General features: G+C 44.1%; 1 pseudogene across 1 annotated transcript; it reads left to right on the top strand.

Moving 5' to 3' along the window:
* The first annotated feature begins 1440 nt into the window (after positions 1-1440).
* LOC112612122 lies at positions 1441-15063 on the top strand (annotated as a pseudogene). Its single transcript, XR_003116813.1, has 6 exons — positions 1441-1629; positions 2903-3262; positions 8873-9151; positions 10628-10914; positions 11302-11556; positions 14996-15063. The product of XR_003116813.1 is annotated as a putative pregnancy-specific beta-1-glycoprotein 7 (transcript).
* Positions 15064-18225: the final 3162 nt, after the last annotated feature.

The raw sequence follows: 18225 nt of genomic DNA on the forward strand, positions 1-18225 counted from the left end.
AGGTCCCAAAACAAGAGCTCCAGCAGGGGTTCAACCAGCACAGGTCCCATAGGGCAGCCTCGATGTCAGGCCCTGGATGGCATGTGAGGCTATAGTGATACAACCACAACGTGAAAGTGTAAGTGTTTTTACTACTTAGAGACACTGGGGAGCACTCAGCACACCTGGAGACCACAGATACAGAGGTCAGTGAGCCCAGGCAGGGAGGAGAGAAGAGACCGGCAAGCCAATGTCTTTAGTAAGTTCAGGTGTTATCTGACAGGTTTCCAGCAGGGAGTTTTAATGGATGTGTTTAAAGCAAGCAGCAAACACTGGGACCAGGAGATCATGCTGTGACTGAGAAGCACTCACTTTAAATGTGAGGGCAAATATCGGATTTATCAGTTTAAAGAAAGCACCTGGAGAGAGGGGAGCCCAGCACACCAAGCAGAAGAGATGACTCTAAGATTTTATCTCTGGTCAACAACTGGACCCACTTGAACCAGACACAGTATGGAAAACTACCATGGTGACCCAGGCCTGCCTCTGATGTGAGGCAAATAAACATACACCTTAAAAAATGAATGCCAAGGCAACATGACACTATGAGCACTCATGACATTCATGGACACCAGCAGGGTGTGATACCATGCCCTGGAGTCAGAATCCTGGGTTCTGGTCCCTGGGAATGAGAAAATGAAAATGACTTGTCCCTAATCCCCTGGCTTTGATCCTGCTGCCCTGGTGGACACCAAAGATGGTCAAGAAGAAATGAGAAACCCTGAGCCCCAGCTCAGCCACCAGACCCCAGGGAGCAATAGAGTGACTGAGAACTGTCTCTTTGATCATGGCACTCACAGCCCCTACTGAGCAACCAGCACAGGCCTCTCCTCCCAAGAGGCATGAGAGATTCACCCTGCACACCTCCAGGAAGGACACTTTCCTCTGGGACACCCAGGTCCTGAATGTCCATCCTTGGAAGCTGCAGCCAAGCTAGACACAATTAGAGAAAGGAAGGGTCCCTCTCACCAGGCGACACACAGCTCACCCACAGCACAATGGGGTGTACCTGTGACAGGAACCTGGTGCAGCTCCAGCCTCCTGCACTGAAGGGGAGAGCCAGATGGGGATGAAAGAGGGCAAAGGGCATGAATGTGCACCTCAAACCAGAGCCATTGGGACAGCAGGAGGCTGAGACCCAGGACTGTGCTTGCCCAACCTACAGGGTATGTGTGTGACTGTGTGTGTCTCTTTTGTGTGTGTGTTTGTGTTTCTGGACATAGTGTGCATTGAGGTTTGGTGACAGAATCACTGCTGAAAAAGACAGAGGCCTCCACAATTCCCAGGGACCTGACACACACACAAAAGGTAAAAGAGAAGGAGGGACAAGGAGGCAGGACTGAGAGGGGCGGGGACAGAGGGGTGTCCTGGGCTCAGACTCCACCCATGAGCCAGAGAAGTGCTCCTGCCCCGGGAAGAGGCCCAGCACAGAAGGAGGAAGGACAGCACAGCTGACAGCTGTGCTAGGAAAGATTCTGGATCCCAGGCTCATCTCCACACAGGAGAACACACAGGCAGCACAGGCCATGGGGCCCCTCTCAGCGCCTCGCTGCACACTGCATATCACCTGGAAGGAGCTCCTGCTCACAGGTGAGGAGAGAACTTCCTGGGAGAGGACAGGAGGAGGAAGCAGAATGATTGGATGGATTTTCCTGGAGAGGATGGGGTTCTAAGAAATAACAGAAGAAAGTACTTTGGGAGGCTGAGGTGGGTGGATCATGAAGTCAGGAGTTCAAGACCAGTCTGGTCAACACAGTGAAGCCCCGTCTCTACTAAAAATACAAAAAATTAACCAGGTGTGGTGATGTGCTCCTGTAATCCTAGCTACTTGGGAGGCTGAGGCAGGAGATTTACATGAACCTGGGAGGCAGAGGTTGCAGTGAGCCAAAATCATGACACTTCACAACAGACTAGGTGACAGTGTGAGACTGTCTCAAAAAAAAAAAAAAAGAAAAGAAAAGAAAGGAAAGGAAAAGAAGAAACAAAAACAGAAAAGAAGGCTCTGTTGGAGCCTGGATAGGGGAAAATACACCAGAGAGGGACAGGGGTCAAAACAGGAAAATCACATTGAACCGGAATTGGTAAGAGGTAGGAAAATCCCAAGTGTTCTGTTTTCCTGGTTAATCAACACTGGACACCACATTTTGAAAAATGATAATAATAACGATTATCAGATGACACTTCAAATGAAAATATAAGCATTGCATGAAACACTGTCCTCAGCCAAAAAGCCTCAACAATTGGTGAAAGAAAAAAAACACCCCAGGCATGGAGGGACCTGGGAACTTTCGCATCTACAGGAGTCTGCAGCCTGTTCCAGGCACTGGGGTGCAACCAAGATCCTAAAAGTCCCTGTCCTCAGGGAGCTCACTCTGTCATGGGAAGGAAGACAGACATGCAAAGAGATCTAGAATGTGAGGTCAGGTGTTGACAAGAGCTCCGGAGGGAGCAGAGCAGGGAAAGGTCAGAAATAGAAGACCCAGGGTCTCTGAAGGAGGTGTCAGGAAAGAAATCTAAGGATGCCCTGATGTGAGAAGGACCTGAGGGTGGTGTGGAGGGAGGCATGAAGATCCCTGGGGAAGAGGATTCCAAACAGAAATATGACAAGGTAAGAAAGGTTGAAGAAATGGGGGTCATGCTGCTGACCTTGACCCAGTAGGACAGTAGTTCACACACACACACACACACACAAAAGGGGTGTATGTGTGTGTCCTACTGTCATACTGGGGTGCGTGTGTGTGTTTGTATGTGTGTGTGTGTCTTCAAGACTGATGATTGAAGAGATCTTCTCAGGACCCAGAGTCCCATTTTTCACCCCCATACATACGTCGCAATATTGACTGATGCTCTCTCCACATCCTAGCATCACTTTTAATCTTCTGGAACACACCCACCACTGCCCAAGTCACGATTGAAGCACAGCCAACCAAAGTTTCCGAGGGGAAGGATGTTCTTCTACTTGTCCAGAATTTGCCCCAGAATCTTATTGCCTACATCTGGTACAAAGGGCAAAAAACGGACTTCCGCCATTACATTACATCATATGTAATAGATGCTGAAACAATTATAGTTGGGCCTGCATACAGTGGACGAGAAACAGTATATTCCAATGCATCCCTGCTGATCCAGAATGTCACCCAGAAGGACACAGGATCCTACACCATACAAATGATAAAGCAAGGTGATAAGACTAAAGGAGTAATTGGACATTTCACCTTATACCGTGAGTGATTCCACATGATCCCTGGGTGTTGGGGGTTGGGAGTCCATTCCACTTTACACCAACAGGATTGTCAGGCCTAGACGGTGCCTGTGTCCCTCTCTGCATTATGTCGCATGTTGGTGTTTTGGCATTTAGTGGAGGACACACACAGAGGAGACAAACTATAACAGATCAGAATTCCTTTCCTGCCTCCAAACCCTGCAGACACTTGCTGCACAGGAAGGACAGTCTGAAGGGAGGGTGCTCAGCAAGAGATGAATCTCAGCCAAGCAACTCATGCCCTCTTCATAAACTAGATCCTGAGAAAGACCCTGGAGAACTGAGTAGGGCTTTGCCTAAGAGGCCCCCAGAGATACTCTCAGAAAAGCTCAGCCCTGGAGGCCTCAACCCCAGACCCGTCCCTAAATCCTTACTCCAGATAAAGCTGAGGAGGCTGTACCAAGGCTGAGTTGTGGCAGGGCTTACTGGGACCAAGGATTCACCAGGCATCTGAGGACTGTGTCTCCTGGAGCTGCTCACTGCCAGGGCTCAGTCCTCAGATCCTCATCTGGGCAGGACAGAGCTTTCTTCACCTGACACTCAGAGTGGAGAGGACAGAAAGACAAGCTTTATAGGCCATCAGCCAACTGCTTTGCGAGTCTAATGTCCCCAGAAGCAGAAACAGAAGAGAGAAAATGTACCTGGCAGCAGCTTATCCACAGTGATCTGACCTAAAGGTGCTCTCTCATGGAAGTGAGTAATAATAAATGCTGTTTGTGTGAACACCTCCACTGCACCAAGCATTAGGTCAGGTGACTGTGAAGAATTTACAATTTATTCACAGATAGCATGAAAAGCCACAGTCCATTCGCCATGTAGCTTATTTGACTGAGAGAAAACTGAGACACAGGAAGGCACAGTCACTGAACGAGAGTCACACAAACACAAAAGGCAGATCAGGGTCACATGAGGTCTGTCTGCAGCCACAGGCCCATCCTCTCCTCCACCAGAAGTGAGGGCTTTTTGGGTTCCAAGGACCCCATAGTCATTCATTGGCTCAAATCCTCTCTTCTTAGGCGTCCAAACATCAGAGGAGTGAGAGCAAATGGTCAGCTGATTAGTCTGTTCTCCAGAACTAAATCACCTGCCTCAACTGTCAGAGTCAGTGCAAAACATGTCCGGGTCTCCCACTCAGATCTTAACCACTATCACTGAACCTGAAATCCTGTGTTTCCCAAAGTGTCCATGTCACTGCCATGACAGGATAAAAGAGAGGACTTTGTTTTCATTCCCCACTCACACACTGCACCAGCACAGGCCCAGTGAGAGACACACACTCAGGAGCTCTCACATAACAAATGAAGGAATTGAATGAAGAAACGAATGATCCATAACTTCTTTAGACTGGATCTTGGATGCAGGATCCTAGGAGGTCTAGCCACACCTGTCCCTTGTCATTCAGAGGCTGACACCCATGTTTCATCCCCCACTAACTCTTGCCCCTAAAGCCAACCCATCTCATGTAACTCTGAAGCCCTTTGGTCACTGGAGGGTTTTCAGGCCTGATCCTGGCCTGTGGAACTGGGGACACCTGGTCCCTGGGGTTTCTGAAGTCACTGTAGGCCCCACTGTTCACTGCCATGCTGTCTCTGCCTCTCTCTGCTTCTCTGTGTCCCTCATCTTCCTCCCACTTCATTCTACCTGGCAAGCCCTGTCCTGCACAGCTTCTTCCTCCACCCCTAGGCCTTCCCCCAGACACTCCCTCTAACTAGGTTAATTGTTCTGTTCCCTTCCTGCTAACACTGTGGCCTGGCCCACCTCCCGGGAAACAGGAAAGGCACAGAAATCACCTGGAGTTTCCACTCCTGCCAAGTTTCATCTTGAGCCAATGTCCCCAGGTCACTAAGAGAATAAGCTTCCATTGTATCCCCATTCAGGGCTCTGTCCTTTTGTGAGGCTGTTCTGGGGACAAGACCATGGGACAGGGATAGGCAGCTCCTCCATCCACTCTTATAATTTCCAGACAAGTTCTTCTGGCCTCCTGCACAAAAAAAGCCAATTTATCCAGATAGTGATTTGCAGTAAAGAAATATTTTAATGACTCCAAGTCTGCCAAACAGGAGGATGGAGGTTTATTATTACTTAAATCAGACTCCCTAGTGGATCAGGGGTTAGAGATTTTCAAGGATAGTTTCAGGGGCACAGGACTAAAAAATAGGTACTGCTGACTGTTTGGGGATGGAATCATGAGGGCGGAGGGAAATGATCTGTTTGTGCTTGAATCCACCTCTAGGTGGGGACCATGTGACTGGCTGAGCCATTAGTCATGGGTATGGATGAGGTCAGCGGGTTTCCAGAATGCAAAGAATGAGAAACATCTCAAAAGACCAATCTCAGGTTCTACAATAGTGATGTTATCTATAGGAGCAAATAGATACAAATTTTGTAAACTCTGGGCAAATGACATTTGAGCAGTAAGGGATTATAGAAACTGTGCCTCCATTTTAGCAGAATTCAGTTCCCTCCTACAATCTTATTCTCATGGTCTTTCACCAGTTTTACAAAGGCAATCCCTGGGCAAAAGAAGGGTATTAGTGTTATGGAGGAACTATTATCATTCTTGCTTCAAAGTTAAACCATAAATTAAATTCCTCCCATGGTTAGCCTGGCCTATGTCCAGGAATGAGTGAGGACAGGCAGCCTGAGACTAGATGCCAGATGGAGTCAGCCATGCTAGTTTGCTGTCACTGTTGTAATCTTTGCACTGACTGACCAGGGTGTCAGAGGCTGGACAGGTCTGCAGTCTCCAAAGCCCATGGGATGATTTCACCCATTTCACTCACGACTCCATCCACAACCTACTATGGAGCTCACATTCTCCAGCCACTTCCTAGAGACTTCTGGTTTCCTGTCAGCCATATAACAGGCTTGAAATTTGTCACTCAGTTCTAATAGTAAGTAAATAGCTGAACAAACTCAAAAGTCAACAACTCGTTAAAATCCCTCAGAGATGGCCGGCACAGTGGCTAACAACTGTAATCCCAGCACTTTGGGAAGCCAAGGTGAGCGGATCACGAGGTCAGGAGATCGAGACCATCCTGGCAAACACAGTGAAACACCATCTCTACTAAAAATACAAACAAATTAGCCAGGTGTGGTGGCGGGCGCCTGTAGACCTAGCTACTGAGGAGGCTGAGGCAGGAGAATGGCATGAACCCAGGAGGTGGAGCTTGTAGTGAGCCAAGATCTTGCCACTGCATTGCAGCCTGGACAACAGAGTGAGACTCCATCTCAGAAAAAAAAGGAAAACGAAAAACTTGCTGTTAGAGAAATGAAGAATGTTTTTGATGGCTAGTGGTAGAATGCACACAGCTGAGAAAAGAATCCCTAACTTGAGGATGTGTCAATAGAAACTTCCAAAACTGAAAAAGGAAAGTTCAAAAGGAGTGGGGGAAAAAATGGAACAATATATCCCTCTTCATATTTAACATTTTGTATTGACAACAGCAATTTTTAAATTTTGTAGTTGTGGTACAACCTCCAAGGCTGTAACTTACACATAATGGGAATACTGGTGGTTTCCGGGACCTGTTGGAGGTGGTCAGGGGTTGCTATCTGATGGTTTTACAGCCTGTGCCACATACGATTGTTTCCTCCTGATGATGCCATTTTCATAAGTTGGGGTTCTTTGTGTGGGGGACACATGAGCCACTGGCATCTCACTTAGACTCTTCCTGATTCACACAAACTTAAACTCTAGTTGTATTTCCAGAGGTTAAGAGAAAATGAAGAAAGCATTTCACATACCTGTTTTGGGCTCTTCCCCATTTTTCCTAACTGCACAGAAATTAAAAACAGGGATTTTTTACTATATTTACTAACATAACACATATCACTTCTTTTAATTCAGCATCATTCCTCCCTTTATGTAATTGACACACTGACCAGTTCTGTCCCTTTAATGGGACTCTCTCTACTTAAGGAGTTGCTAATTTCAAATCATCTTTGGCATCTTTCTTTGAGCATAATGTGATCCTGTTGGAATTCACCCCACACCTAAACCTTAATTTGGTATCAAGATAAATACTACTAATAGCAATCGATCTTAGATGTTTGGACCATCAGTAAAAATTTCCACTTATGACAACATTTTAATGTTTCCTCCAAATCTTTTTTTGTTTCGTTACTAGAGTCACAACATAACATGAGGTCTAAACTCTTGACAACTTTTTATGGGAAAATTACAGTACTACAAATTGAGCATCCCAAATCCAGAAATCTAAAATCTGAAATGCTCCAGAATCCAACACTTCTGACCACTGATGTGATGCTAAAAAGAAGTGCTCACAGGAGCATTTTGGATTTAAAATTTTTCACATTTGGGATGCTAACCCAGTACATCTACCATAAATATTCCAAAATAAATAAAAAAGTTGGAATCCAAAAACCTTGGTTTTAAGCTTTCTGCATAAGGAACACTTTATCTGTATGAACTATAGGCATGAAACTGTACAGGAGATCTCTAGAACCTCCTCATCCTGTATAACTGAACAGCACAGTCATGGAACAATGCCCTATTCCTCTGACCACAGCTCCTGGAAACTACTATTCTACTCTATGATTCACTCTGGAATTCACTGAGATAAGGTAGATAGAGTAGTCTGACTCCTAGAATTAGAGAGTAGAATGTCTAATGAGAGAAAGTATCTGCAAGACTTCTTCCCACATATTGCTCTAATAGCCAGCAAACACATATGGTCCATGAGGGCCAGACTTCTGTCATCAGTTCATGTCCGCCCTTTCCACCAGTCAGTTCTGCGTTTGCAAACATCTACGTGTATTTCTAGAAAGATATACATGGTCCTCACCTGCCCTCTACAGTGGGAAGGGAATATCATCGATGCAGAACAGCGAACATGGTCTTGGTCCAAAGCTATCAGCTCTTGCTTGTCCCCTTCACTCTTTGTAGGTTATTCCTTGGACTCTGCTCTCTCTTTAGTGGTCACTGGCTCAAGTCACTTACTATGAGACAGCTGGGAAAACCGCCCCACCTTGTGGCTCCACTGCTGGTGACTGAACTGACCTCCAGGCTTGACTCTGGTCTCCCCTGTGTTATTTCTGCTCAAGTACCCAGTCCCAGGCCAGGCTTCCCAGTACCCAAAGGGTTTAAGGACAATGGGAACTTTCATCATCCATCTCTAAGATCCCCTTGGAAAGGGAAGCTGCAGAGAAAACATACCTTGGGGGCAAAGTAAGACTGAAACTAAGAAGATTCCAGCAATGCATGCTCCAGGTGAGGACCGCAAGGTGGGCCAGGCAGGCAGTTGGAGCGGGAGGGACTCAGAGAGGCACCTGGGGCTGTGACTGCTGGTCCCATGTTTTTCCATGACTCAATGCTGCTGCTCAATTCACACTTGAGAAAGTCTGTGCTTCTTCCACATACAGAAGGCAGCCTCACAATCCCTGAACCCTCAGATTGCCATGCATCTGTCCTGTAACACACACATCTGCCATGGGCTTTTTAGGACTTGAGTGGGCTGAGAGGTGGGAAAGACCATCTCTGATTGAAAAATGTCTTTGGAGGAATCAAAGGTGCCACACAGGGCAATCTTCTCTCTGTTATCTGCACAGTGGAGACTCCCAAGCCCTACATCTCCAGCAGCAACTTAAACCCCAGAGAGGCCGTGGAGACTGTGATCTTATCCTGTGATCCTGACACTCAGGATGTAAGCTACCTGTGGTGGATAAACGGTCAGAGCCTCCCTATCAGTCGCAAGTTGCAGCTGTCTGGAAACAACAGGACCCTCACTCTATTTGGTGTCACAAAGGATACTGCAGGACCCTATGAATGTGAAATGAAGAACCCAGTGAGTTCCAGCCGCAGTGACCCAGTCACCCTGAATCTCCTCCGTGAGTATCTTCTGTTCCTCTGTGAGCCAGGCTGCCATCCCAAATACACATGACCAGAGGCCAGGCCTCTCACTCCCTCTCAGGTCCAAGAACAGAGACCTTTAAACCTGGACATCAAAGCTGGCCATGATGACTAAGAGTAGGCTTAGGCTTGATCGACAATGGGAGAGAAGAGGCTGCTCCTGTCATGGGAGACTCAGGGTCCACAGGTTATGATGGGAGAAACAGGTGAATGTCTCAAGCTCCAGATCAGTGAACACAGCAGGGATTTGGCTGGGACTTCAGTGTAGTGACTTAGTTCACAGGGTCACCGTGGCCCTTCCACAGGCCAGGATTTTCCCTTCCCTCTGACATCGGCTGTGACTTTATTTTCTGCTCAAGATGGCCTAGATACCCCCACCATTTCTTCTTCATACACCTATTACCATCCAGTGGAAGTCCCCAAGCTCTCCTGCCTCACAGACTCTCACCCACTGGCAGAGCATTCTTGGCTGATTGATGGGAAGTTGCAGCAATCAGCAAAAGTGTTCTTTATCCCCCAAATCACTAAAACATATAGAATGGCCTATGTCTGTTTCATCCATAACTCAGTTACTGATGGAACAAATCTCATCATTAAGAGCATCATAGTTCCTGGTAAGTGGATCCATGGAGCATTGGCCATACGTTTTCCAGTGAAGTCTATCTGGCTATCAAGGAAGAACCACCTGCCCTCTGCAGAGGGAGAAGGAAATAAAAAACCCAGGACAGGGAATATGTTTCTGCTCCAAAACGACCAGCTTTTGCCTGTCCCCTTCACTCTTTCTAGATCATTCCTTACACTCTGTTCTATCTTTGGAGGTCACTGGCTCAAGTAAGTCATCATGAAACACCTGCAAAAAACTACCCCACCTTGTACCTCCACTGCCTGAGGACTGAACTGACCTCCAGGTTTGACTCTGGTCTCCCATGTCTTATTTCTGCTGAAACATTCAGTCACAGGCCAGGCTGTTCAGTATCTTAGGGTTTCAGGACAATGGGAAGTCCCATTATTACTCATCTCTAGAATGTCCTTGGAAATGGAAGCTGCAGAGAAATCACATCTAGGGGGGCAAAGTAGGATGGAATTTGGAAGGGACCCAGCAGTTGCACATTCCAGGTAAGGAATCCAAGGTGAGCCAGCCAGTCAGTGGATTAGAGAGGGACTGGGACGTGTACCAGGGGCTGTGACTCCCACTGACATGTTTGTCCATGACCCAACACTGCTGCTAAATTCACACTTCAGAAAGTCTGTGCTACTCTAAGACAGAGCAGGCAGCCTCATAGTCTTTGAGCCCTTAGATCATCATACGTCTGTCTTGTGACACACGCACCAGCTATTGACTTTCAAGGACTCGGGTGGGCTGAGAGGTGGGAGATGCCAACTCTGATTGAAGGATGTCTGTGGAGGAATCAAAGGTGCCACACAGGACAATCTTCTCTCTGTTATCCACCCAGCGGAGTTGCCCAAGCCCTACATCACCAGCAACAATTTCAACCCCATGGAGAACAAGAATGATGTATCCTTAACTTGTGTACCTAAGACTCAGGGCTACACCTACGTGTGGTGGGTAAATGGTTAGAGCCTCCCAGTCAGTCCCAGGCTAAAGCAATCCGGTAAAAACAGGATCCTCATTCTAGCCAATGTCACAAGAAATGAACAGGACCCTATGAATGTGAAATACGGGACCGAGTTAGTAGCATCTGCAGTGACCCAGTCATCCTGGATGTCCTTTTTATCTTTGGTTCCTCTGTGGACCAGGCCACCAGCAAAACTCCAAGCGACCAGAGGCCAGGCATTTCAGTCTCTCTCAGGTTCAAGTACAGACACTTTTATTTCTGGACACCAGGGCTGGCCATGACTCCCTGCCCTGGGAAAACTTGGCTAGGCACAGCCTTAAGCAAGAATATAAAGGGAGGGGCTGCTCTTGTCATGGGAGACTTGGGGTCTACAGCCTGTGATGGGAGAAACACGTGAATACCTCAGGCCTCTGCTCAGTGAAGACAGAAGGGGTTTGGCTGGGCCTTGAGGGTATGTCTTGGCTCAGAGGGACACTGTGTCCCTTTGAGGGACCAGGTGCATCCCCTTCCCTTGGACGACATCACCTGTGGTTTTATTCTCTTTACTCCAGATGGTCCAGACTTCCCTAGGATTTTCCCTTCATTCACGGATTACCGTTCAGGAGATAACCTCTACTTGTCCTGCTTCGCGAACTCTAACCCACCGGCAGAGTATTCTTGGACGATTAATGGGAAGTTTGTGCAATCAGGACAAGAGCTCTTTATCCCCCAAATTAGTACAAAGCATAACGGGATCTATGGTTGCTCTGCTCGTAACTCAGCCACTGGCAGGGAATGTTCCACATTCAAGATGGTCATAGTCTCTGGTAAGTAGATCCCTGCATCATTGGCAATAGGGTTTTAGGTGGAGTCTATCTGGCTTTCAGAGAAGAGTCAGGAAAACATTTTTATTCCCAGCCTGTGTCCCATGGGCAGAAGAAAATCCTAAATTCTCCTCCTGAACCCTCTCAATTTGTCTCTACAGACTCTCTTCTTCTTTCTGTTTTCTCATGGCTGACCTTGTGTCCAGTCTGAGAAGGGTAGGGAGGGGGCTTTGTCAGTCCTGAGCCCTATGTGGTGGAAGAGGCTTCATAGAGGGACAAGAAGGAGAGTCCTCAAGATCAAGTTGCTTCTCGCTGTCTCCAACACATCCCTTTCTGCGACGTCTTTGTTTTCTTTTACTTACTCCATGTGCTACAAAGAACATCTGAGGCTTTGAAACAAGCTCACATTTTTCCCCCAAATGAGAGGAGGAAGCCCCTTGGATGAGAGAGGAGCAGCTCAGATTGCTGCGTCCTCTGCTCCAGGCTTCTCCAGTGACTGGCCCTTCCTGACTCCACTGGGGTGGGTCTCACTGGGGTGGGAACAGCATGTGTGGAGAAAGACCCCTGATGGCCTGTCCTGAATTCGGCTAAATTGAGCTGCCGGTTGAAATGAAGCCTAGGCTGCAGGGAAATAAGAAGAGAGGGAGCCTCGGGGCAGACTCTGGAGTTGTATCCTGGCTCTGAAGTCACCAGCCATATAAGGCTGTGGGCACAGCACGTGGGACACAGCACAGAGGACAATGAGTGATGCACACTTGGAGAAATAGGGAGATTCACCTCTGGGGCTCTGCATGGCAGGAAAGGGGCAATGCCAGAAAGTGTATATTTATAGAGTATAAGACTACCAGGACACTTATATATATCTATTATAAGACTTATCATTAACTATTTCTAAGTGTGCAACTTAGTGTTGTGTAACCATCACACTATCCATTTCCAGAACTTTTTCCTTTTACCATATTAAACCTCTGTACCCAATAAACAGTAACTCTCACTCCTTCTCCCCCTAAGCCTTAGCACATACCATTCTACTTTCTGTCTCTATGTAACTGGCTATTCTATCTTTTATAAATGGAATTATAAAATAATTATCCTTTTGTGTCTGGCTTATTTCAGTTAGCATAATGTCTTCAAGGTTCATACATTTTGCACGATGTATTGGAATTTTATTCCTTGTTAAGGTTGAATAACATTTTGATGTATAGATATACCTCATTTGCCTACCCACTTATCTTTCAATGGACTTTCCGTTGTTTCCATTTTTTTGCTATTGTGAGTAATGCTTCTCTGAACATCAATGTGCAAACATTTGTTCAAATTTCTTTTAATTCTATAGGGAGTATGTCTAGAAGTGGAATTGCTGGATCAAATGGTAATTTATTGTTTACATTTTTTGAGAAACAGCCACACCACTTTTTACAGTGGCTGTAACATTTCCCATTCCCATCAGCAATGCACTAGAGCTCCAATTTTTCCATCTATTTGAAAACACTTGTTGTTTTATGTTGCTGTTATTATTGTTGTTTATCAAAGCCATCCTAAAGTGTGTGAGATTGTGTCACATTGTGGTTTTGATTTGCATATCTCTAAGTATTCGTGACGCTGAGGAACTTTGCGTGGACTTATGGGATATTTGTATATCTTCCCTGGTGAAAACTATTTTAATCCTTTGTTCATTTTTTAATTGGGTTTTTGGATGTTTGCTGTTGTTGACTTCTGGTTTTTCATGTATTCTAGAAATTAATTAGGTGTCACACATATAATTTGCAAATATTTTTCTCATTTCATGGGTTCCTTTTTTACTTTCTTGATAATGTTCTTAGATATATAAAAGGTTTTGATTTTTATGAAGTCCAATTTATCCATTTTATTTGTTGCCTATTCTTTTGTTGTTACAACCAAGGATTCATTGTGAAATCCAATATCATAAAGATTTTCTTCTACCTTTTCTTTTAGGAGTGGTATAGTTTTTGCTCTTACATTTAGATCGTTGATCTATTGTGGGTTAATTTTTGTATATGGTGTTAGGTAAAGGTTCCACTCATTCTTGCCCTTGGATATCCAGCTTTCCCAATGTCATTTGGTGAGAATACTGTCCTTTCCCCATTGAACGATCTTGGTACACTCGATGAAAATCATTTGGTCATATATGCAAGTATTTCTTTCTGAGCTCTCTGTTCAATTTCATTAATTTCTATGTCTTCCTTTATGCCAGTACCACACTGTATTGGTTACTGGGGCTTTGTAGTAAATGCTAAAATCAGGAAGAGTGAATCCTCCAGCTTCATTTTTCCTCTTCAAAGTTGTTTGTCTATTTAGAGTCATGAGATTCAATATAAATTTTAGTACAGATTTTTCTTTTTCTGCAAAACTGTCACTGAGATTCTGATAGGAAGTGTATTGAATCTGGAGCTCACTTTGGGTAGCATTGTCCTCCTAACAATATTGAGTCTTCTAAATCATGAAAACAAAATGTTTTTCAATTTATTGACGTCATCATTAAGCAATATTTTATGGATTTCAGGTATAATCATTTTTCCTCTTTGGTTCAACTTATTCCTAAAATATTTTATTCTTTTTGATATTAATACAAATTAAAAATATGTTCTTAATTTCCCTTCAGATTGTTCATGGTTAGTGTATTGAAATACGACTGATGTTTGAATGATGATTTTGTATTGTGCAACATTACTGAATTCATTTATTAATTCTAATAAGTTTGTTCCATCTTTAGGATTTTCTGCATGTAAGTTCAAGTTATCTGCAAACAGAAATAATTTTACTTCTTTCTTCCAATTTGAATGTCTTTTTTAAAATTCTCGCCTAATTTTTCTGACTCGATTTTTCAATACTACATTGAATAGAAGTGTCAAAAGCAGCATCCTTGTCTTGTGCCTGCTCATACAGGGAAAACTTTCAGTCTTTCTCCATTGAGTATGATATTAGTATTGGGTTTCTCACATATTGCCTTTATGTTGAGGTGGTTTCCTTCCATTCTTAGTTAGAATGTTGTTACTGTGAAAAAACATTGAATTTCATCAAATGCTTTCATTGATTCAATCTTATTACTGATTATAGCTCTATTCATATTTTTGCGTTTTTCTAGGAATTTGTCTATTTCATCTAGGTTATCCAATTTATTAGAATACAATTATTTCCAGTAATTTCATAATCATTTTATTAGAATTGGTAGTAATCACTTCATTTTCTTTTTTCTTTCTTTCTTTCTTTCTTTCTTTCTTTCTTTCTTTCTTTAAGAGGGAGAGAGAGGCTCTCACTCTGTAGGCTAGCCCAGGCTGAAATACAGTGGTGTGATTATGGCTTACCACAGCCTCAACCTTCTGGGCTCAAGCAATTCTCCTTCTTCAGCCTCCCAAGATACTAGGAATACAGATGCATGCCAATATGCCCAGCTAATTGATTTTTGTTTCTTTTTTTGTAGAGACTGGGTCTCCCCAGGTTACCTATGCTGGTTCAAACACCTGGCCTCAAGAAATCCTCCCATTGTGACCTTCCAAAGTGCCAGGATTAAACTCTGACCCGTTATATTCAGACTCCATTTTCATTTCTCATTTTAGTAATTTTAATCTCTCTTTTTTCTTAGTCAGTCTACTTAATGGTCATCAATTTTGTTGATTTTAACTTGAAGAATCAACTTTTGGTTTCATTAATTTACTCTATTCTTTTTCCATTCTCCATTTTATTTTTATCCACTCTAATCCTTATTGTTTCCTTCATTCACTGTGCTTGGGTTTAGTTTGTTCTTCTTTCAAATCCTGAAGTATGAGGGAGCTTGCTTCATACCATTCTTTTAAAGCTTTCATGCAGTCAATGAAACAAGATGCCACACACAGGCGAACCAATGTCAGCTGCTATATTACTACCATCATCATTAGCCTTGAGGTCAAATAGTCCCAGCATCAAATCTCAGATCCACCTATTACTAGCCATACGACACCAGGAAAGATTTTACACTACTCTAAGCTGCTGTCTTTTCATCGGCAAAATGGAAATACTATCTACTTGACAGGGTTACTGTGTGAATTAAATGAAGTACAGGTAAAGCATTTAACAAAGGGCCTGGCAAATAGGACGTGCCCCTCAACAGTACCTGTTTCCATATATATGTAGAAAAAGAGGTAACACATAAAACACTAGGACATGGTTCCTGACTACTTGTGAGAGAGAAAGCAAACAAACTAAGTGCAAAGAATCAAACCTGGTATGTTAGTTTTTACCAACTGAGATGCATCCAGGATGGGATTAGACATATAAGATAATTTATCAGGGAAGACACCTCTGAGGGAATGTGGGGCAGGCATGAAGGTAGTATGGGAGAACTCACAGACCACTATGCAAAGCTGACTCCTGTGAAAAAGAAAGAGAAAGAAGTTTTAGGTATTAATATATTTCTAAAAGAGTTTTTGCATGGTTGATGGGGAGTCCTCCAACCAGTTTCCCATTAAAGTTAAACAGAGCCTCAGAGAACTAGGCTTGCTTTCACACCCTTGCTGGGAGCCTGTGGGAAGGAAGCTTTCTGTGCAAAGGACTTGGTGAATTTGAAATGCACTGACCTGGGCCTTCTGTCAATCATGTCCCTGCCATGAAGACCCGCCAGGGTCTCATTCATGGCTACCACCACAGAGACACTGAGAAAAAGATGCAACCATGAAAAGGTGGAAAAGTGGAAAGTTCTAACGACATAGAAAATAGCAATCAGCCTTTCTCCCATCTGAAACCCTTCTGAAATATCGTGTGCTGTTGAGAATTGACAGAGGACTGATCACCAACCTAGAAACATGGTGAGAGGGGAAAAAATCTGCAAGAATATAACCATCTCCCACCAACTTTACAACAGAAATAATATATTATTTGAAGAAACAATTATAGAGTACCTCGTGTTACATGCTTGTTCCTGAGGCTTCCCCCAGTAAAATAACATCACCTCCATTCCTTGTTTTCTTTCTTTCCATGACAGCTCCTTTAGGAAGAGGATATCTACCTTGGGTTATTCCGAAACAACAACCATGATGTCATTTCTGTATTTCGGAAGACTGACAGGTATGATGTCCTTTTCTCTTGTCCTGTTTCCTGCAGGGCTGACTGCCATGCTTGGGAAAGGGAAAATACTTATTTGCCTGTATCTGGGACTGGATCTCCTCCTTCCTCCACCAAACTCCTGTTTCTCAGCACTAATTCCTGCAGTTCCCTTTCTCCCTGACCTTTATGCTCCCTGTACCCCACTATCTTTTAGACATAATTATCTCCAGCCTCTGCTCATTTGTTTCTCAGATTCAAATGAGAAACACAATTTCACATTGTGAAACCCTCTTCATTATTTTTCACATCTCTCAATAGTGTAATTCTCTCCATTCCCATAAAGACCAACCACTTCTCAAAGTGTTGCTTGACTTCTTGTCTCCAGACTTTGAAACCTTCCTTGCATATGACTGCCTCATAACCTTTCTAAAATCTAGTTAATTCACTTAAACAAGAATCTCCAAGGGTCTACTCTAGCCTCTTTGTAAGTTCACATTTCTTCTATTTGCTAATCCTTCTCACTTCCTTTACCTCTACTTCCTAGTATAATTCCTCCATCTTAATCAGAACTGTCTTCCTACACATCCCTGCCCCTTCACCCATATAGACATAAAATTCTTAGTCCCAATGCTAAGCCTGAAAACAAGGTGAACTCCCCTCCACCATCTGCACTACAGACTTAACCACACCCTTAATCACAAGCAATCTCTGACTTCGTGGAGAACAAAAACTTTAGGATTAGCCTGTGAACCTGAGACTCAGAACAAAACCTATGTGTGCTTGAGACCTTTTCCTGATGACCAATTCATGTGTTCAAAAAAGATACAGAAATGAAGATGGCAAGGTCGCTACCCCAGGGGATATAAAGCCTAAGACAGGAAATGAGACCTGAAAATAGTCATGATACCAAAATAGAAAAAAAGTGAAGGCCACAAGAAATCAGAGAAATCTGATGGAAAATATAGCTAGACATTGGAATCACTGGAAAACATTTTTAAAAGTGGATGCTCAAGCCCCACCCATGAGTTCCAGTTTAAAGGTCTGGAGAGGGACCCAACCACTGGTAATTTTTAAGTCTTCCCTGACACTACTAACATGTAACGAGGATGGAGGACTCTTGTTGTAATAGGTAGAACTTAAAACTAAATCAATGATTTTCAGCTAGAAGTACTGGAATGACCTAAGGACCTTTTTCAACATACATAAGACTATACTTTTTTGGCCCTAATTATTAAGGGGTTACATCAAGAACTCAGTAATCCAGTTAGGAAACAGAAGCTGAATGGAAAAGCCACCTTATTTTATATGTTAAAATATATATACAAAGTGTTTTCAAATGAGTGATAAGTAATGCTAAACCTTCTCTAAATAATATTTATGGGAATTTTAATAATATGAGTATTCTAGGCTGGGCGCAGTGGCTCATGCCTGTAATCCCGGCACTTTGGGAGACAGAGGTGGGCAGATCATGAGGTCAGGAGATCGAGACCATCCTGGCTAACATGGCGAAACCTCGAATCTACTAAAAATGCAAAAACAAAATTAGCCAGGTGTGGTGGCAGGCGCCTGTAGTCCAGCTACTCCAGAGGCTGAGGCAGGAGAATGGCATCAACCTGGGAGGCAGAGCTTGCA

The sequence above is a fragment of the Theropithecus gelada genome, chromosome 19 (genome assembly GCF_003255815.1).
Source record: "Theropithecus gelada isolate Dixy chromosome 19, Tgel_1.0, whole genome shotgun sequence".
In the NCBI taxonomy this organism is placed as follows: domain Eukaryota; kingdom Metazoa; phylum Chordata; class Mammalia; order Primates; family Cercopithecidae; genus Theropithecus; species Theropithecus gelada.